Below are 22,741 nucleotides of genomic sequence, written 5' to 3'. Positions count from 1 at the left end.
ACACACCAAATCGACCAAAAAATTCCTTCAAAAGATACAGATTTTTGAATTTTCATACATCATTTTTGTATGGCCAGCTGCCAAATTTGCATGTAAAATTATATGGACAAACTAATGATGCAAAATGGCTTCTTTGGGCATACCGAAGGCACCAAAAAAGTTTCAGTTGGATTAAAAATACAAAAAAAATCGAATGACAAAAATCTGAGAGAACTGCTCATATGCGTTTATCCTCACGGCTTTTCATTGGTCTGATGGGCGAGTGGGCTAAGGCGCCAGTCCTTACTGTTGGTGGTTTGTATCCCGTCGGTTGCAACTTTTTTTTTGTGTTTGCAAAAAATTTACATGCAGTCTGTAATATTAGGTGTTTATTTTGACCAAGGTGATGTGCATGCTTTTGCATGCGATTTTTTGCTGTGTAGAGATTTCTTCCTTTCCCTGCTAGGTGGATTCGCCTGCATTTCCAAGCATCCACGCGCACATACTGTGCAATTGCATAAACAAGTAATTCGAATACTCCGACGAGTCAACGGGAGACAAACGTCTTCGATTTTCCGGTCGATCGCAGCTCCGTCGCCTAGCGCCCGATTTAATTACATTCAGTATCGTTTATTAATGCAAAACTAAATCGCATTTTTTAAGTAGTTGTTTTGTTGGTTGATGATCATCCGACTGACGGTGATGATTATGATGATTGCTGCATTTCAAGAGGGTGTAGTACTGCAGTAAAGATATCGCTTTGGCTGAGCTATGGCACTGCAGTTGTAATAACGTCAATTGGAGTAGGTATCTCTCTCTCTCTCTCTCTGGTGGGTTGAGTTGGTAAGCAAATAATAATAAAAATTTGGACGGATTGCCCGCACTCTAACTGGGCTAATGAAGAACGTGCACTTCATTATCTTTACAACTATGCGGACGGAAATAAACCACCAAAAAAAACTGACATCGCCGAAATAATTGTGGTGATAAGGTAGACTTAATCTCGGCCACACGCACGCGCATTTCGCAACAATATCCGCAGCGTCCGTCAAACTGGATAAATCCCGGATCAGGCGCCCAGTAAATCAGTTTGATAAAGTCGAAAACTCAATTAGGTAATATTTCAACTGGATTAGCGTAGTAGCCTTTAAGATAAGACGCTCAAAGGAAAACCGGTCATGGCCGGCTGCGATGCGATGACCGGGAGCAACTTTTGAGAAGGTCGTATTGGATAATCTGGTTCGAAATCGTCTTCTCAAACCAATTCAAACTATTACGCTGTGTTTGACGCCAAGCTGACGGTCGAGGTCCGCTAGACATCAAAACATCGTTTCGGCTCGGTGGTCGAAGGAACGTCACACTTCCGGCTCCGGAGCTGCTCCAAGGCGAACATAAACGGCAAACACTTACAAATGCCAGCAACGGCGAAGGCGAGGGCGGATGGATAAGAAGAGCAAACATTCCGTATTTGATGCAATGACGCGACCTGCGCCGTGAGATAAGTGCGTTTGTTTACCGTCACGTGGCGTTGGACGGAAATGTCAACAAGTCCAAACTTACCCCATCTGAAGGTTCGCCACACTTGGCATGAGGAGTTCAATGGTCTTACGCGAGAGAAAGAGAGAGATGAGACGAGATGGTTACCCCAGGTGACAGGCTGCTGCGATCCGTTACAAGTTCCCGGTTGCCAGTATTGTCTAGACAACCGACAAGACGCCTACTGTGTGACGTGACGGCATCGGTTACCGAGTACACACAAGTTTTGCTCTCTACCAAGGAAAAAGTTTTCCACCACCCACCTCATCATCGTCGCCTACTGTGACGGCGGGAAAAACAGCCCGGAGAGAAGAAAAAAAATCTATCAATTAGTGACGCTAATTCGGACGCCGCCGCCGCCGCCGCACTTTTATTTTGGATGTTTTTTCGCGCGCCAAAAACTTTTGCACCCCCCCCAAGAGGGTGGCAGCAAAGGTGCGAAAAACAGCCACCACCTGTGCGGCGCGAGAGAAGAACAAAAAAAAAACTCCGAAATATGGTGGATGGACGTTTGTTTTGTCATTCTTACTTACAGAATGACAGCCACGGACAGACAGGATGGAGCAGTTTGAACGGTCGTGTTCTTTTTTTTCGTGTGACAGTGACGATGGCCAGTGACCAGTCAGTAGCGGTGACGGTGGCGTGCGGTAATTCAATTAGACAGCATCATTGGCGCTTGACGAAGGGAGCAAAAAAAAAGGGAACCATTTGCGGAAATGGGGTGTAGGTCACAAAATAAAAAAGTGTTAAGGGAAAACAAACAAACCATCAAGGCCGGTTGGGTACATTGTCCAAAGTTGATTAAAATTGTGCAGAGTGCCCTTTGAGCCCGGAGCGATTTCCAATCCATCACTCCAGTAAACGAAAATCAGCATAGAGTTATTCGCTAGAACTTTGCATTTTTCCCATAACAATCTCCATACAATTATGCCAATTTTTTGTTCACTTAAAGTTGACTTCTAATGTATTTTTTTAAAGGTCTAATAAACAAAATTTTATTTGTTTTGTTTTTTTTTGTGTTTTTGAATACAAAACACACAAAGCTTATAAAAAATGTTTTTGAACCTTTAAAACAACTCTGAAACTTCGTATTACGGGAAATATGAGGTTGAAAGAAAAATGATCTAAGGAAAATATAACCAAATTTCAAAAATAATTTTCATGATGCAAGATAAGATTCGCAATCGAAATGACTTTACACATTTTTTTTTTGAAAATATGGTTACCGTTTTCATGTTATAAGCATTTTTGGAAATTTTGAAACATTAAACTATTGCTATATTATCTACTTCTTTTTATATTTTTCCCATGTTTAAAAATCAGCCATTTCAAAAAGTTTATTTTGATTTTTAAATTTCAAAATAACTTTTATAAGAAAAGAGCAAAAATTTCACGAAAATAGTTTCCATGATACCGCAAGTTGATTGTCACAGCCTGAGATTTTAAGAGAATTTATTTTGCTACAAAAAAAGAAAAAAAGTGAATAAGGCCGTTGCAAATATTTTTTAAAGTTTATTTCCCTCGGCTCTGACCAAAGTCGAAAAATTGAAATTACAAGCCCAGGTTTCAACATTTGGATGAAAAAAGTGTTTTAAATGCATTTTAAAAATATCGAGGTATTGACGGTTTTTTTTTCGCAAGAAAAAACTTTTCGTGGGACTGTACTTTGGTATTTCATGAAAATTTAAAATGTTTTCAAAGGAGTTCAAACATGCTGAATATGATTATAAACGCGGGAAATGCATTTTAACTGGTTTTCAGTTGATTAAACTTTAATTTTCATTAAAATTTTGAAGTTTTTCGAAAAAAAAAATTGTTTTGCCTTTGATTATTCCGGCCATTTTTTAAGGGGGGGGGGGGGGGAGACTAACATTTCAATAGGGCTCGAAACTTATTATTTGCCTTTTTAAATGAAGTTGGTTATACTTTGAAACGGTGCACTTCATCAAATGTTCACAAAAGTTCTTTTGAATTGCAAGTTTAATTTTATATCCAAAAACGTCTTTGAAAAAAATCTAGGATAGTTCTCAAAATTAAAAAAAAAGTAAATTTTGTTAAAAAATTTTGTCCCTCGCTCTTTAAAATGTCCCTAAAAAATCAGAGGGAAAACAAAAATCACTCAAATAGACTTTTTTATTGAATTTTTTTTTAAACGGTTGTAAACTATTTACAATACATTCATTATGTAATGTAATATGTATTCGATTTTATCATTTTTAAATCAATATGTCGATTTAAGGCAACAATGTTATTTTGTCCTCTGATTTTTAGGTGAAGCTATGTACAATCAATCAATTAAAATTCTTAAAAATAAATAATTCCGGGATCAGCGAACTGATGTTATAAAGCATTTCGTGATAGTTTTCGCCTACATTTTTAAAATATCAATTATGAAATTTGGAATTTAGTTTGTTATGCCCTTCTCCTCTCTCAAGGTACAGGTTTTCGTACGTTTTTATAGCGGTTTTTTCTTCGGAAGCATCCAAGTGTTTGTGGAGACTTAATTTGAGAAACTAATTATGCAAAATTACTTATTTGGACATAAAGAATCGATAGAAAAAGTTTCATCAAAATAAAAAAGGCAATGAAAAGTCGACTTGCGAAAACAAAAATAATTGCTTTAAATGCTCTTGTTAATTCTTTCCATTCCTCAATTGTCCGATAGCCGAGCGGGCTATCTTCTATCGAATCTTCTCAATTCCACAAAAGTCATTTGTTGTTATGAATAATATGCTCTGACGTTTAGCGTTGATACAACAAAAAAATTGTTTAAATCAACAAAATGTTTTGTTGATACTAAATGCCTTATTTTTTTTTGAATGTTATGCGCTCCAAAAAATAAAACGAGGGAAAATTGAATTATTTTAACAATATTTAGAAATCTCAGTGCTATAACCGCAAATTCCCATTATTTAGAGAACTACAAATGAAACAACTTACGCGTAAGTTTTGCATCAAACTTTGCGGCCACCATCAGAATGGGCAAAACACGACCGATGACGAAGGTAACCAAGAAGTCGAAGATGGAGAAGAAGTAGTCGCCGGTCTAAACAGAGTCATCGCCTTCGGCTTAGACACAACTCGAACTGACAGCTTCACACGTAAGAGCACAAACACCACCATCAGATGACGCGAGTTTCGCGACCCTGAAAAGGTGCAAACAAATTCGTGCACTTCCAAATCGAAAGCAGCAGTTGTAGAAACCGCCACCACTTCGTTCGCTGACTGTGCTGAACTGAACTAACGCACCCCGCACACGGAGAGACCCGGCTTAGCCGTCTGAAAACGCGCTGAGCTTGAGTTACTTTTAGCATGCTGTCATACCGTCACCGTCACCATCACCACCGCTGCAACGCAAAACTATTTACCTCCCCGCAGGCGAAACATATTGCTCCGTTCTCCAACAATCCAACTACCTAACCCAAGTAGGCAGCTTTCAAAATAAAAGAGAGAAAAAAGTGACACCGACGACGACGACGACTAACACCTAACTAAGCAACCACTGACTGCACCGAGTGACCACCACTTTACCTGTTTTGCCAACGACTACTATGACCAGTTTTGATTTGACTCACTAATTTTGCCCGATGCTGACGGAGATACCTCGACACTCATGACACACTGCGATCTGCGATCTATAACGTCACACACCCTGGACTGGTCTGTGCACTGTGCGTCACACTTTTTGTAATCAAACTTCATCAATCTGATCTGGAAGCACTGCCATAATCAATTTGGAAAACCAGCAACCCTTCCCAAAGCAGCGTGGAGGTGTGGTGGGTGACACATCCAGCTGAATGAAAACGGTCGTCAAATTGGCAACAAGTTGGCACGGCGGCTACTTTACTACTACTAAATAGCAAAGCGTTTAATTACAATTCAAAGAATTCTTCGATACTACCTGTTCGCCGTACCCTCCCTCATTCTCTCTCTATCTCTCTCTCTTTGACTCTGCCGGTGCGATACCAAACAAACCGGTTTGTGTGTGAGTGTGGAGTGGCGGGGCTACTCAGCCGTCGTTTGCTGCTGCATAGAATGCAACCGGACAGTGTAACGATGCAACACAATAGGGTGGTGCAAATTTGGTTTAACTGAAAAGTTTATTAAAGCTTGAAGCAAGATTATGAATGGCTTCAAATTTTAATTAGGGAGGTTGCAAATATTTTTAGAGATTATCTTGTTCGTTTGAACCTATTTTAAAGGGGGTAACCCCTTTAAAAAAGGTTCAAAAACAAACAAAACATTAAAATTTTTATGGAAAAAAATTAATCTCAAAAAAGAATATGAACTCAAAATTATAAAAATGATAGAAATACTCAAAATTTTAAAATACTCAAAAAAAACCCTAAATACTCGTAATACTCAGAAAATTTAAAAAAATATTCACAATATTCAAAATATTCAACTATTCAAAATATTCAAAATATTCAAAATATTCAAAATATTCAAAATATTCAAAATATTCAAAATATTCAAAATATTCAAAATATTCAAAATATTCAAAATATTCAAAATATTCAAAATATTCAAAATATTCAAAATATTCAAAATATTCAAAATATTCAAAATATTCAAAATATTCAAAATATTCAAAATATTCAAAATATTCAAAATATTCAAAATATTCAAAAACTTCAGAATATTCACAATATTAAAAATATTCAAAATATTTAAATATTAAAAATAGCCACATTTCATGTTTTCTTTCTATATTTTAAACAAATTAAAAGTTCGTTATAATAAACTTTTTTTTTAAATTCTAATTGTTCTAAAAATGTTGAAAAATCTAAAAATTTCTGATTTTTTTACATAACTCTGTAAATTCTTAATAACTTTAAATTCTGAATTTTTTTTTAAATTTATGAAAATTCTGAAAAATAATAAATTTTAAAATCATTTTGTAAAGCAATCAATCAATCAGTGGTTTTAAATTCTATTCTATTTGCATTAACATTATGAAGCTTTATTTAAATACTTTTTTTGCTCCCTGTTTTTTATTCCGATGTTGTTGTTGTTGTTATTTTATTTATTTCCGGCAGCTTTAACCTTTCGGTCATTCGCTGCCCTTTATTCCGATGGTTTTTCTAAATATTACATTTACAAATTCTAAGATGTTCTCCGTTCTTTAAATTTGGTAAAGGCCAAATTTGATGGTTTTTGAAGGGAGATTTATTTTTAATTTTATAAAGATGAGAAAATCTTAGGAAATAGGAATTTATCATTTTATTAGAAAATTCTTCTGGTTTTTTTCGATAACAAAAAAAAGTTTAATATTCATTTACAGAAAAATTCCAGCTCAAATCGAGATTTTTTCTGGGACTTTTGTACCCGACCCTCTCTGATTTCAATGAAACTTTGTAGACATGTTATCCTAGGTCTATATAAACCATTTTTGTGTATATGAAGCCAATTGTACTCGAAAATAACATTTAAGAAGGCGTAAGTTATTTAAATATTTTTTTATTTTGTAATTTAAAAAAATACTGTATCTCGAAGCCGTAACATCGTATCAAAAAGTGATCAAAGACAAACTTGTAGGAAATTGAACGGGTTTTCTAAAAAAAATCATGCCACTTCTATGAGATTTTTCAATTTTTAAGTTCAAAAGTTAAATTTAAAGTGATGTCACGATTTTTAACGGAATAACTCTCATATGTTTGGTTTCACCAAATTTTGTCGATAATAGAGCAAAAATTAAAAAAAAAAACTTCGAATATTTTAAACTGAGTTAAATTCTTACAATTAGATAAGCGGAACCACCCTAACGTTACATAGCGGTTTTCTAAAATGAAAAGAAACACTTAATGTTCAAAAGTGACACTAAACCCTTGGCTAATCGGTGCTGTTCGAATTCTTCAAACGCTGTATGCCAACTAAAACCTCCCCTACTCCCTCTCTCAAAGTACAAGGAATGTCCACGTTGTGCTGGTCATGGTCTCGATCGGCTATCGGCATCCATCTCTAGTACGAACCCCTGCCGCGTGTGTCGCTCGTCGTCGTCTTCGTGATGCAGTCACTCTGATTAGCAGATTGGAGACACACGAAAAACATCACGTACGTGAGCACAATCTGATTTGTGGAGTTCTTTGAAGCATGGTCTACTTGGATTAGCAGATAAGAAGGTTTCTTTTTTTGCAGGGTAGAGTGTTTGAAGCTTTATCGGTGGTAGCCTACTTTGACCAGCTGTGATTTTTTTTAGGATGGAAGCAAAACTCAGCAACTATTTCTCCAGGGTGAATCCCCAAAGCCACTAGAAGTGAGTACACCAGGGTAATAATAATCTTCTGAAAACGTAAAATTTTACTGTCGTCAGACCGGCAGACCCCGAACAATCCGGTATTGAAGAGCGCCCAGCACAATACAACAATGTGTGCTCACTCAGGGTTTGCAGCGAAAAGCACAATACAATTTCATTCCCGACCGGGCAAGAATTTAATTCTAGATTCTACTCACGCTTCTTTGGCCACTCTACTCTACTCGACGACTCGGAGTGCGGCCATTGTTTGTCACTTTTATTGTGTGTATGCAATAATAGTTGCACTCTGCAATCAACTTTGGTCGTGGTAGGAGGAAAAAAACGAGGGCTAGTGCTCCCAAAAATGACTCAAAAGCCACAAATATAGTAACCGCTAAAAAGCGCTTCCAAAAGTAGGTACCTCTACCCTATGGTTTGTGTAGGTGGCCCACCCCCGGAAGGGCCATAGGTGGTGGAAATGGCATCATCATCATCACCGGACAGAACTTGCCCCCCTCGCGTCCTCTCTTCCCCTGAGCTAAATGGCTGACGCTGCTGGCTCTGGCTTGATTGTATTTTTTTGCATCCACCCACGTGCAACCTCCTCGCCAGCCGATCATCACAGCCTACTGCCTTCTGGATGACGGTGCTTTCTTCTGCTTCTTCTGAGGCAAACATAATAAAAACTTTATGGCGTTTGATACTATAAGCCACGCTTCACAAGCTACAATTTACTTTCTGACAGTTTTCGCCACGTGGTTCGGTGAACTTTGAAGAGGTTGGTAAATCGAACAAGGCACACAATTTGAGCAATTAGGTATACGGCGAGGAGTTTGAAGGCATTTATTTTTTTTCAATCTTAACTTACTTTAAACCAGTCGTTCATATTTTGAATGAGCCAGTTACCTGAAAAAGAAGAAATAATATTATAGAATTTATCATGTTATTTGAAGCTATCGACATTTTCAATCAAAGTTAAATTTGGTAAGTATTGCAAATTTTGAGATATTTGATATGATTATCCGAATTGAGTTTTTTTGCGAGGACTTTTTCAATTCAGATTCTGTGGACAAAATTTTGTCCAACTGTGTATGATGACTCAACTCCGTGTCCCCTACAGAAAGTCTACCTTGCAGTATTACTAATTAAAAACTTGTTAGACATCAATTTTCACCACCTAGCAAAGTGTCCATCTTTCTTTTATCATCTGGATGTTAATTTTTCGCTGAAAGCGAACCGGTTTCAGCGCGGAACATTACTCAAAAACCCACCCAGAAAGATCGCTTCAATGTCACTTTTATAATCGTTCAACAAAAACAGTCCAAAATTGCTCCACTCTACACACGAAAAGAGGCGCTGTTCCGGATGGCCAACGGTGCTGATTACCACCTGCACCAGAATGAGCCTTTGCCTTCGCGGGAAGGACCTTCCTTTTCAAGTTTTTGTTTTTTTTTTTTTGCTTGGACAATGAGAAAAAGGTCTTGTTTACCTTCAACTCGGCGCTGTTTTTCATTTATATTACTGTTTGTTTTTGCTTTGTGAGCGCGTTAAACAAAAAAAGGAGAGAGGTCATACGCACTTTGGTCCTTTTTAGAAATTTCAGCGGAAACAAGCAACAGCCGAAAATTACTTGTTTGAAGTTGGAGATTGATGTCAAATTAATACTTAGTATTTAAGTTGAATTGGAATATTTGGAATTTTAGTACAATTTCGATTCACGATTAAAGTTAGAACGTATACTTTCTGAAGTGAACTCGAACCAAGCGGAAAGGATTCTTTCGAAACAATTTGGGAATGATATTTTCCAACTAAAACGACGACTTTTCATCAGTTTGAGTGTATCATTTAAAATTCCATTAGCAGGCAGCCCCCTGTTGGGTACTGAGTAAGGATGGTGGTGGATGGTGGCGGCAGCGGAAATAGATAATGAATTTGTTGAACTTCACGGATCACAAACTTTGAATGAGGTAGTCATTTGTTCATTTGTAGCTCAGCGGAGTGCTGATTTGAGCGTTAATTTTGATGGCTTTGAATGATTGGTGGGAAGCAAACCTTGACGAGTTTCGTGTTTTTTTTTCTGGCTCAATGACAAAATATTGAGTGGTTCTACTCGTAGCGTTGACTTAAGTTCATTATCAGTCACACTTTTTAAATATTTTCAGCGTTATTCAGGTGATTGTCATTTGCAAAACATTTGGTTATTTCAAGTTGGTTCAAGAGTTGGTTAAACATTTATCAAATTCTCTATGAAATGCACAATGTTTGTTTTTATTTATTTTTTCTTCTGCAAAATTTATTTTTAATTTTTCATTCCAGTAATTTTCACAATTCAGAAAACACCTTTTAAATGGAATGTTTAGTCACGTGTGCATGCGTTTAGTCAATCCACCGTTAAACTCAAATCAATATTGAAAAGTTTTACTTTTCAATACAAGTGTTGGAACGTTACAAGTATTACTTTTCGATTTTGTTATTTTTAGTAGAGAAAAGTAAGCCGTTTCATGCTTCGAGAATGACAGGAAATTTAAGTAATTTTACGACAAAATTACAAAAAAAAGTATTTCCGCGATTTTTTGGATCGAAGCTTGTATTATGGTATTGTTAAATAATTTATTGTTGTTTTTCTACCCTTAAATCTAGGCAAATTTTACCAGTTTTTGATCATTTATCTCTTTCTTTTAGTTAGTTCAGGTTATAATTTGGGTTTTTGAATTTTCTCGATTTCACGGACGGCGTGAAATTCGTGAAATTCAAAGATTTCCTTGAAATCCCTTGAAATTGATCAATTTTCTTAAATCATCATAATAAATATTTCATTCATAACGACTTTTTAAGTAAATTTTCTTAGTTTTTGATTGAAAAGCGTGATATGAACCATTTGAAGAATTGTTAGCAAATTAAACATAAACATGAAATTGATACAAAAATTACTGAGAAGTGCATGCTGCGAATAATTAAACGATGTTGACAAAAATCAGCCAGAGAAGAAAACAATTTCTCAAAATTTATTTTTGATAAATTTTGTCTTTTGCCACTAAAACTTGTTGAAATTGATTGAATAAGTATATTATGAAATGTTTTTTTTAATTGCACAAATATTTTAAAAACTTTACAATAAACTTCAAAATTTCAATGAAAATTCAAGGGCAACCAGCTGAAATCAAATTAAAATACATTCTCCTGCGTTTAAAATCATTTTTAGCATGTTTGGGTTTATTAAAGATTTTTTGAAAATTTTCGATGCAAAATCTTTTGTTTCGATACAATTTTTGTTTTTGTCAGATCTTAGATTTTTTGAAAACTAATGATTGCAAAACAACTGTACTAGTGTAAAATGCATTTTAAAACACTTTTTTCATTTAAATGTGAAGATTATGGCTTGTTATTTAAATTTTTATATTTTTATATTTTTATATTTTTGCGGCAAGGGCCGAGGGGCAAAAACTTTTTTAAATATTTGCATCGACCTAATAACAATTTGACTATTATTTAATTTGAATTTTAAAATAATTTAATTCCAAATTCTATTGAAAGATTCAAGCTTGGCTCATTCAAAATTAAATAAATAGTTTTTATTATCTTCAAAGTCGCATTTTAAGAACATTTCTGATTTTTTCTGAGTCCTGTTTAATTTTCACGATTTTTGATTATTTAGGTGGATGGTTCCCTTGGAAGTTAAAAAAAAGTTTTATTTTGGTTTCTGTTCTGATTTTGAATAATATTTTGATGATTTCGTTACAGATAACATAATTATTTTTCTTGAGACTTCAATCCAGTTTTGTTTCAAATTAAATTAAGTTTTTTTTAGTTTATTGAAAAAAATAAATATAGTAAAGTAATAGTTTCTGTAAGTTTAACATCAATATTTCAAAGTTATTTCAAAATTTCCGTCAAATTTGATGTTTTGAAATTTAGGTACCCGTGAAATATGCAATTTTTTAGCGGGAAAAATCACTAAGCCTAGTTACAATTAACCATTTGATTGTTAGATTTACCTCAGCCAGTCTGTCTGTATGGAAATGTCCAAAATGATCTGGGAATGTAAAATTACTAAAATTTGGGATAGCTAAACTGGAATCTAAACTCTGAGGTGATTCTAGATGTAATCAAAGATGTTATTTTATACCAAAATTTGCTTTTTACCATTCTTAAATGAATATAAACATTACAGATGTTACTGTTGAATGCTACTATGAAATACAAAGATTTTAAAAAATGCCGATTTCGAAGAGAATCGCACAATTGTGTCGTGGCCATCGTCTCCGTCGCCGCACGTAAATGACACTACGAAAATAGCACCTCTAATTAGCCATTGATGGCCCGAGTTTGCTGATAATTATGAAAATGCTAAGCCGGTCCCCCCGCAATCTACCACCCACTCAATCAGAACCCACCACGCCAGGTGAGTGTGCATAGGCAAATTGAGGGGTGACACGGGTGTGCTTTTTTGAATTTTTAATAAGTACAAGTGTGTGCTTCGTGTTGTGTTTGGGGGGACGATGACGATTGTAGATTGTGGGATCCCCGGCACCTGAGAGCGTACTCGATGGTAATCGAAATTGACGAGTGTTTTGTACGTGCATCATTATTGTTCTCGCGCGAGGAAGAGATGCAGTGGAAACCTTTATCGGTCAGCAAATTGCGCAAGATGTGGTGGCGCCGCGACCAGATCCAAGCGCTCGGTGTGATTATAGATGTTTAAAAAAAATAAAAATGCTCATCAAACGAATGTCGCTGATAAATATTCCATTAACGAAGAGACTGGTTTCGATTGAACCTCGCTGGGGTAGTTAATTATTCCCCGCCACCAAATGCAATATGCAGCTCGCATAAACCCATCAATATGCATGCATTTAACCCATATAAATTTTTATGCATTTCATTTTCTGCGTACATCGGTGGTAATTTATTTGCCACGAGTAATTTGTGCGATAAAACGATGCATTGCTGTGCGCGTGAAACTTGGTTCGAATACTGAATCGAACATTTTTGTGTGGTAGACTGAGTAAGAGTTGAGTGGGAAAATTAAATGAACCTATTTGAATGCACTACATGCCGGGGAAAGAGTGCAAAGAACTTTAGGTTGAATGGGTGGATATTGCGAGAATTGGCATCATACCTTTGCTGATGAGTTCAGGTAACTTTTCTAGTAACAGTTAAATTCCATTGATACGCATTTAAAAAAAATAATCTCTTCATGTTTTTATGTACAGTGCAGACTCGATTATCCGAACATTTGATAACCCAAAGGAACTTTTATTAAGTTTCGCATTGTTTTAAACCAACTATAATTTCTGAAATTATGTTAAATGGATGTGCAGAGGGTGACAAGAAACGTGTTTCGATTGGTATATTGCAGGGTGGTCATAACGTAACGTAATTTTCAGATGAATAATCACATTTTAAACCAACAAGAAATTCGTTTTTTTTTGTTTAAAAAGTGACTTTTTTGCCAGTAGAAGTAATTAAGCTTGTCAAACACGAAAAAAGTTGTAAAATTGCATATAAATTTTAAATTAAAATTATAAATTAACTTAGGTATGTTTGATTGTTTGACGTTGAAATCAAAAAACTCAAAACGTTTAGGTAGATTTTACTGCTTAACATTTCCCAAATAGCTCATTCAAAATATGTTAAGAATAAAAAATAATGAAATCTTATTAATTTTCAAGTAATTTTTCCTCGAAGATTTATCATCAATTGATTAAGTTGCTTAATGAAAATAACATAATCTAGACTTTTTTTTTTATTCGGTCCTATAAACATATGAAACACAATACTTTAAAGGACCTTTAAAAAAACTCTAGAAATATTCATAGCGAAAAAAAATTAATTAATTTTAAGTGTTTTTTTTATTGTACCAAATGATTTAAATAAAAGATTGTTAAATATTATACAGTTATTTATCAATTTATATAGAAAAACATTAAAAAAGAATATGAATTCATTCGAAAGAAAAGCTTAATTAATTAATATCGAATTTTAACTAATCGGCTCGGATCATGGTCAAGAGCGGGCAAAAAAAATCTTATTTTAAGCCAAATTTTGAATGTTTTTGAAGCAAAATGTATCACAAAGTGTTTTATACACTATTATTAATTACAGTTATAATACTACCGAAAATTTGCAAAAATTCTATTAATTTATGAAAAAAATCCTAACATTTTATTTCTTGCGTGCAGTTTATTTTGCAAAGGCCTAAAGTTTTATAGTCAGTCAAGTTTTTTAGCAGATTTCTCGCGGTGGAATCAAATTTCTAACTTTTTCCTGGATTCCCAGATAAATATTGATAGAAACTACTCACAATTTTTATTTGCAGATGTCTCAGAAACGGCAAATAAAGTTATAGTCCAAAATCGGTTATTCGTTATAGTTGCAAAAATTTCACTTCATATTATCTTTGGTCGTTGAGCTAAACTACACAGCAAAAAATCCGATGGTAAAATCGCATGCAAAAGCATGCACATCACCTTCGTCAAAATAAACACTTAATATTACACGCTGCATGTACAATTTTTGCAAACACAAAAAAAAAGTTGCAACCGACGGGATTCAAACCCAGCACCATCAGTGAGGACTGGCGCCTTAGCCCGCTCGGCCATCAGACCGATGTATAATGGAGAGGATAAACGTATATATGAGCTTGACATTTCGGTCAAGTAGGTTTCCCATACTGATGGGCTACATATTTCAGGGTGTAATATTACACAGAATTTCATAAAATAATGCAAAAAATATTTTACACCCAGGCATTTTACACGCAACTGGATTACTACTTTTTTAGCTGTGTATATTCTTAAAATGATCCAGAGTGATCTAGGAATACCGAATCCAAGATGGTGCCCAGAGAACATTCATTTGTTAAAGCAAAAATTTCGAATATGATGTCAAGATGGAGAAAATTAAAACTGAGACTCTTTTTTCATGATGAAATGAGTTATCCAGAATATATTTCGGATAATCGAAGCTGGACTGTAATACCAATCAAGAGTTCAACAAGTTCATTCTTGACTCACTGATTGCAAAAAAAAAAACAGTTTTGCACAAACTTGACCAACCTTACAAACCCTTGACCACAAAATCCCTTTTTTGTACCAATGGCAACTAAACATTTGAAGAAGAGAAAAAAAACTCATCTCCTATTCCATGAAAATTGAAAAACCTCAATCCCTGACCCAACTGACGCACACGGGAGGAGAAAATCCTTTCCGTTCTGTTTTTTTTTGCTACCTTTTAGCTACTGATGTTGGGCCTCTTTTCTCTCAAGTAGCTTCAAATATCGACAAACGGCTCGACTTCTGCTGGTGGCGGCATTAGTGAGTGAATTCTGAAAACCAACCAGAGAAGAGAAAAAACCAGCAAGAATAGCGAATTTTCCACACATCACTTGATTGTCGAGAAAGAGAGGGAAAGAGCAGCAGGGTTGGAGAAAAACGCAAGAACATCAACCGCGAGGAGAGCATCATCATCATCAGGAGCAGGCAGAAGCATTTCGAAGGCATGTTCTAAATTTAGAATCGACCGAGTTTTATAATACCACCGGCCTATACAAGCAGCAGTCACTTTTCCGAATCGCTCTCTTTCTCTCTTTCACTCTGTCTGTCTGTTTTTGACGATGACGAAAATGATGATGATGATGCTGCTGAGGGACTTCCCACGTGGGTGGAAATTGGTGGTGGTGGTGGTGGTGGGACGGTTTTGCCAACCAGCCAAACGGTCGAAATATGTTTCGGAGAATAATGAAAACCAAGCGGACTGCTCAACTGGAATTCCCACGTTGGTCGGTTGGGTAAGGTTGGTTCTCTTGTGTTTTCTTTTTTTTTTTGTAGAACTATAAGCGACACCGCCGACCGCTGAAGCAGCGGCGAATCTCGGCTTAAATAGGTTCTGCGGTGGCCGTCAGGGATGGGAAAAGTTACTTTTGATAAAACATTGTTTTTTTTTTTAAATTACATCCAGAATTAAAAAATTAAAACCTTTAAATTATTTTTTCAATCGTAAAATTAAAAAAAAACACATGTTAAGGCTTCTACAACCTCATGACATCACTGTCGGTGTCATCATCCAGTTTCTGGCTGTGGGGGAACCGTGGACAGTGGCCACAACCAGATCCGAAAGGTGGGTAGGCGTACAAAAGACCAGCTGAGTCTCTATGTGTATCTGACCCAACACAGCAGCAGAAGGAGGACCGACGACACATAAAACGTATTTTTATTTTATCGTTTTCTCGTTATTATTGCCAGCAGCTTTTCGCTGACGGACTCTGCTTTCCCCACGCTGCTGGTGGCCAAACTGGCTGCCGGCTGGTTTTGGCGAGTTTGAACCAAGAAGCACCGACTAGCGAAAGCTAGTCTTGACTGGCGGAATGGATGATGTGTGTGTTCTATAATCCCGCTAGCGGTTATTCATGTAAAGTAGCGTTGACTTAATTTTAAAGCCCAGTTTTAAAGGTTTTTTCTAGACAACAAACAGTTCAATATCAAATTTCCTTTCGGTTATTCTGTTCTTTTGAAGTAAATAAAGAATTCCTTTCAAACCAGTTTGTAGTACATTCCAGACTCAATGATCCGAAGGCCTTAGAAAAATGTCTCTTCAAATAATCCAATCAAGAATTTTTGTTGTTTTTGTTTGATTTTTGATTGTCAAGCTTAAGTATAACTCCTGAACTACTCTTAAACTATTTAGAATGTGTAGATACAAGATGGCGGCCAAAATATTAGCAAAGAAATAAGAAAATGTATTTTCCACTATTCAAAAATAAGGTCACCGAACTCGAATTCAATGTTAAAAGTAAGAATATAAAAATAAGATTTTTTTTGTTTATGATTCGTTACTCCAAAAACCAAACAAACCTTCGGATTATCGAAGCTTCTACTTTATTGAACTGGTACCAATGAGTACATTGAAAACGAAGTTTTCATTACTTTTTACTGATTTAAAAAGTGTGTCTTCGACCCTTTTTTAGAAGAAACGGTAAGTCGGCCAAAGCTTTTCATGAACATAAAACTCTAGAAAACCGACATAAAAACGTAATATTTGAAAACTGAAGCATTCATTTTTTTTAATAATACACACCGAAATGCACATTTCCAGACATTTTTTTCTTCACAATATTCAAAAATGAATGTAATAGCACGTTATTAAAAACTTGAATAAAATAACTCAGAAAACTGTGTGACCTTTCTTTATTTTTAAATCTATGTACAAAAATTTAAAATTGCGATGAAGAAATTACGTGAGGAAAATAATAAAAATATATATTAGAATATTTTTGTTTCTTATTAATTGTTTTAAAATACATTACATATTGAAATCAAATGTTTTATAAAGAACATCCTGGAATTATTTAAATATAAATGTTACATAAATATGCATTTTTGCCTAAGCGTTTTAAGGCCGTTGCAAATATTTTATCTCTGACCAAAGACGAAAGAGGGACAAACAAATAAAAATAAACTTAAAAATTGAAATTGCAAGCCATGACTGCAACATTTGGATGAAAAAAGTGTTTTCAACTGTAAAATCATGTTTTCAAAATATCTAAGTATTGACTTAACATTATTTTTTTCTTGAAAAAGAAAATCTTTTTTTGCGGTCCTGTACATTAAAATTTTACGCAAATTCAAAATATTTTTAAAAAATACTCACACATGCACACATGTTTTGTTCAACAAACATTTACGAAAACAATCACAATTAGATGTGTTTCATTGTGGAAATATTTTGTTACATTAAATGACTTTCAGAACAATAAGAATACCTGAATCAATCAGCTGACGAAAATTCTGCCATATTTTACAAAAATCAACCAATATTTTTTTACAATCCCGGGCAGACGGTAATAACAAAGGTAATGCCATTTCGAATAACAAATACTGTTAAAATAACAGAAAGTGTTATGAAATCTTCTTAAAAAATCAGTTTTTGCATAAGGGTTTAGTAACAGTTTATGCTATCAAAAAAAAAAAAAAAATTATTGGTCTGATATTGGTTGAAAGCCAAAACAACTTTGAAACAACATTTTTTGTTATGGAGGAGTACCTCCAATTGGGATGATCGGATTAGTAGTTAAAATAACAAAAAAATTAAAACAAAGATTTGTAAAAATGTTATTAGTCTGTTATTGCAATAACAATCCAATAACAAAACATCATAACGACGAATAACAAATCTTGTTATAAATAACATAAAATGTTATTCCCAAGTTATATTCGTCTGCTCGTGATCAATTGTTTATTTGTGTCAGGAGGTTTCATTTTGGATCTTGAACTACTGCTAACTTTATTAGCCGAAAAAACGAAAACGAAACTATTGGCACTACGCCCCCCGGGGCATGGCCTTCCTCTAACGTGGGATTTCTGCTCCAGCGCCTCTGACGAGACAGGAGAAACCGGGACCGACGTTTTACTTCACCATCCGATAGAAGCTCAGTGGATAAGGCGGGAATCGAACCCGCGTCTCATAGCATCATCGGGATCGGCAGCCGAAGCCGCTACCCCTGCGCCACGAGACCCACTTTATTAGCCACTATTGGTAAATAATAATGCTAAAATAACTAATTTATACGTTTTTTTCAAGCAAATATTAGGGTACTGTGAAAATCACTAGCCCTACTTATAAGGTACAATATCATTAGTTTTTTAGGTAACTTTTAACTAGAGTTTGGTCGTTTTACCTTAACCTCTCCTACGTTTGAAGTTTGAATTTGAATATATGCCAAGTGACTGAAATGTGGCCATCCACAAACCATATTTGAAAAAAAAAAATAGTGATGACTTTTCAAGATATTTTTAAATGCCAAGCCAGTTTTATTATTTTGTTTAAAAACAGAATAAATGTTAAGTTTTAAATATTCTGCTTTACGAATAATCAAATAACAAAACCAAATATTTCGATTGGAAACTTGTCACCCAAGATTTTTGGGAATGTTTACATGATGATGTAACAGGTAATTCGCTGAACTCGAATTTGATCTCAAAAATAAGAAAATAAAACAAAAATTCATGTTTCGATTACACGAGGTTTATTTGAAATTCATTCTGTGACACATTTTGCAATAGAGCAATTTTCTACAAAATCGGCCTTTTTTCTTAAATTTTAATTTTTGTATTTTTTAATCCGACTGAAACTTTTTTGGTGCCTTGGGTATGCCCAAAGAAGCAATTTTGCATCATTAGTTTGTCCATATAATTTTCCATACAAATTTGGCAGCTGGCCATACAAAAATGATGTGAGAATATTCAAAAATCTGTATCTTTTGAAGGAATTTTTTGATCGATTTGGTGTCTTCGGCAAAGTGGACACACTGGACTACACTGGAAAAAAATGATGCAGGGTAAAAAAATTGATGATTTTTCATTTAACTTTTTGTCACTAAAACTTGATTGGCAAAATAACACTATTTTTTATTTTTTTTTATTTTTTGATATATTTTAGAGGACATTTCCAGGTTGTGCAAAAAATCTTTGAGCGAGTTATGAATTTTTGATCAATACTGATGTTTTTCAAAAAATCTAAAAATTGGTCGCAAAAATTTTTCAACTTCATTTTTCGATGTAAAATCAAATTTGCAATCAAAAAGTACTACAATGAAATTTTGATAAAGTGCACCGTTTTCAAGTTAAATCCATTTTTGGATGACTTTTTTGAAAATAGTCGCAGTTTTTCATTTTTTTTTAAATTAGTGCACATGTTTGCCCACCTCTGAAAAAAATATTTTTGAAAAGCTGAGAAAATTCTCTATATTTTGCTTTTTTGAACTTTGTTGATACGACCCTTCGTTGCTGAGATATTGCCATGCAAAGGTTTAAAAACAGGAAAAATGATGTTTTCTAAGCCTTCCCAAACAACATACCATTTTCTAATGTCGATATCTCAGCAACTAATGGTTCGATTTTCAATGTTAAAATATGAAACATTCGTGAAATTTTCCGATCTTTTCGAAAAAAAATATTTAATTTTTAAACAAAGACTAACATTTTAAAAGGGCGTAATATTGAATATTTGGCCCTTTTGAAATGTTAGTCTTGGTTTAAAAAAATTGAAAATATTTTTTTCGACTTTTTTTTTGTTTTATTATAGAGACTTTACACCATTGTGCGTTCATCTCTTCAAGGTGGATAGTGGAAGAGGAAAGATTACAGAGTTTTAAATCACTTGGCTATATTTCAATAATTGTTACCATGCCTTATTTCTAAACATTTCTGTCTATGTTTCAAATATTTAGCGGAAAATTTTGATCTTAAATTATCAAGTTCTTCAATTTTATCTTCGTCCTCTTCCTCCAGGGATTTAACAGTTATCTCATAACACTTATTCCTATAATATTTTGCTTTTATGACAGCTTCTTTTGAACTTTTTGATTGCAAATTTGATTTTACATAGAAAAATGAAGTTAAAAAAATTTTGCGACCGATTTTCGTTTTTTTTTTTTTAAATCAGTATTGATCAAAAATTCATAACTCGCTCAAAGATTTTTTGCACAACCTGGAAATTTCTGAAAAGTTGGTATTTGATGTCCTCTAAAACATATAAGAAAAAATAAAAATAGTGTTTTTTGCAAATCACGTTTTAGTGACAAAAAGTTAAAAAAAATCACCAATTTTTTTTTACCGTGCATCATTTGTTTCCAGTGTAGTCCATATCCATACCTACAACTTTGCCGAAGACAAAAAATCGAATGACCGAAATCTGAGAGAACTGCTCAGTAAAAAACATGCTCAAAAATGGCAATAAAAATTAAAAAGTGACTCTCTCCATATAACATCGCATGGAAAATGTGTCTGGAAATATTTCATTCTCACCCAGACAATTCAGCCTAACAATGAAAGGCGAAAAGTCAAAATTTGAACTACCCTAGTGTACAGTACGAGTGTCATCCTATAAATGTATATGTGGGGATCATAGATTACTGTCAAGTAAAATTGAATTGATTCAATTGAAAAATGAGCGATGAGCGTGCATTTTGCAGAAAATGTTAGAACTAAAACAAGAGATGCAATTCATAAAATTACCCCATTGAAAAGCTTTAATTTAGTCATATTCAATGGCATAATCTGCAAATTTTATGCCATGAAAATGTATTATTTTATTTATTCATTTTATCAAAAACTGATCTGTTATTTCCATATTAAGCTATCATATACTTCATATGTTCACATAAATGTCCGATATGCATTTTTGCCGATTTTGAGTTTGATGTGGGAATTGTTATGTTACTTTAAGTTACATTATTAATATTTACCATTTTGTTCAAAAAACATATTCTCAGCGGCAAGTTTTTTTTGTCCCATCTTGCAAATGTTTTCAAATTTACCCCGCTTAGTAATAATAATAATTTCTTCCTCACTGATTCTCCATCTGTGACGATGTCCCTTCAAACGATGTTCGTTTCAAGCATCAGAATTGGTTAGTTCAATTCGGTGTAGTTTTCTTCCTTTCCCCAATCCTCTTCCTCTCTTCCACATCTTTTCAAGTTGACTTTCTTCCACAGTTTGGCCAACACGTTGGCGTGTAAAACCAAAATATATATACACACAACACACAGTCAGTGCGCGGTATAAACAGGGCCCCCGGAATAGCATAAACATGACTTGATTTATAATGAATGCCCCGCAAAAGACTTTCGACGCTCAGCAGCTTTTGGAAACACTGACCAAAATTCGCAATCTTGGCCCGTTTTCGATTTTATTTTGTCGTCGTTGATTTTGCGTGTGTGGTGGAGTGCAAGAGTTTCGTTTGTAAAACACCGCAAGCCTTGTATGGGCACCTGTCCTGCCGTCGACGTCGTCGTAACTTGGTCTTGGCGGGGAGGCTCAAGTCAAGGGGAATACCAGTTATGGAAGTTCCGCGGAAGAAAAGGCTACACGATTACGACGATGATGAAGAGGGCGCGCGCGATGCCATGCCGCGAGGGACCATGAAGCATAATTAATTTGCTTCAAAAGTTCCTTGGCGGTGCGCGGCAAGGTGGACAGGGAATTATTGGAAACTTGAAGGAAATGTTACAATACCGCACACCGAAAAACATGAATGGGAAATTTGCAAGACGGGAATTGTTGAAGCTCCAGTTTTTTAAAGAGGATAAGGGAAATTCTCCACGGTATCCTTAAGAAGGTTTTTCTTGGGGTTGGATGGTATCAAATTACTCAAATTTCTTGTTCCAACACAGCGTCCCAAACCCAACACAACAGGTAATTTACTTTAACCATAAATGTGTTACACGCACATAGCACCCAATTTTGACGTTGTTGCTGGATGCTTCGTATTGTTCCAACTTCACGCTGGCTGCTGAGAAGGAAGTTTCGCCTGGCATATCGGTTCCGTTCATCAGCAACGAGAGTGAAAAGGATGTTGAGTTTCATCCTTGAACGGTGCTCCGTTCAACATCAAGCAAGGTGAAACAGAGAAGAACTTTTGAGACTGACTGTATTTTCTGTGGCATTCTAAGAGGGAAAAGTTGGACCATATGTTTCAAAATGTGGATTTAGTGCATAACATTGTGTTTAATAGTTTCATGTTAAATCCAGCTTGTTTTTCCTTCAATATTGACAATCGCAAATATGAAATGCTATAAAAAATCGCTCTCTGCTGTCAATTTTCAACCCAAACAATGTCTATTTTCGTCCCATGAATGACCTTGTCGCTCCACTATCAATCTTTATGAAATTCATATTTAGCACACCTTTTTTGTTTTTATTCTTCGTTCTTTCCAGCTTTCTGCTTGGCTGCAGTGTCGGGATATTTTTAGATGGCGAGTGTCACCTGCTTTTATATTCGTACAGCCAAAAGCAAGTTCTAAAATTGTTTCGTCGCCAATGCAAGATGCATTGTCCTGGATTTTGTTCTTGCTTGCTTTTTCGAGGTTATTTCTCTTATGCAAATCACCGCAAGGTGCTCGATTGGAGTACATTATCATGAATCATACAAAAAAAAACCCCACGCCACCTCGGAGACCGTAAATAAGACCCCCCCACTTCTGCTGGCAGCGAA

At 35.0% G+C, this 22,741-nt stretch overlaps 1 protein-coding gene across 13 annotated transcripts in view; it reads right to left on the bottom strand.

Annotated features, from left to right (window-relative positions):
• Positions 1-22,741, bottom strand: part of LOC120423878 (plasma membrane calcium-transporting ATPase 1) — a 97,009-nt gene that overhangs the window by 36,873 nt on the left and 37,395 nt on the right. The window contains exon 1 of one of the 13 annotated variants that reach the window (XM_039587834.2): positions 5,091-5,344. The exons of 9 other annotated variants lie outside the window; for them this stretch is intronic. The gene's annotated coding sequence lies outside the window, so the exon portion shown is untranslated. Of the gene's footprint in view, positions 1-4,455; positions 4,809-4,883; positions 4,906-5,046; positions 5,065-5,090; positions 5,345-22,741 lie in introns of those variants that run through there. 3 more of the 13 variants (XM_039587833.2, XM_039587835.2, XM_039587831.2) reach the window with 3 other exon arrangements.

Source organism: Culex pipiens, chromosome 2, assembly GCF_016801865.2.
Source record: "Culex pipiens pallens isolate TS chromosome 2, TS_CPP_V2, whole genome shotgun sequence".
NCBI classification, from domain to species: Eukaryota; Metazoa; Arthropoda; class Insecta; order Diptera; family Culicidae; genus Culex; species Culex pipiens.
Note: the sequence above shows the minus strand (reverse complement) of the source record. Positions and strands in the feature narration are given on the sequence as shown.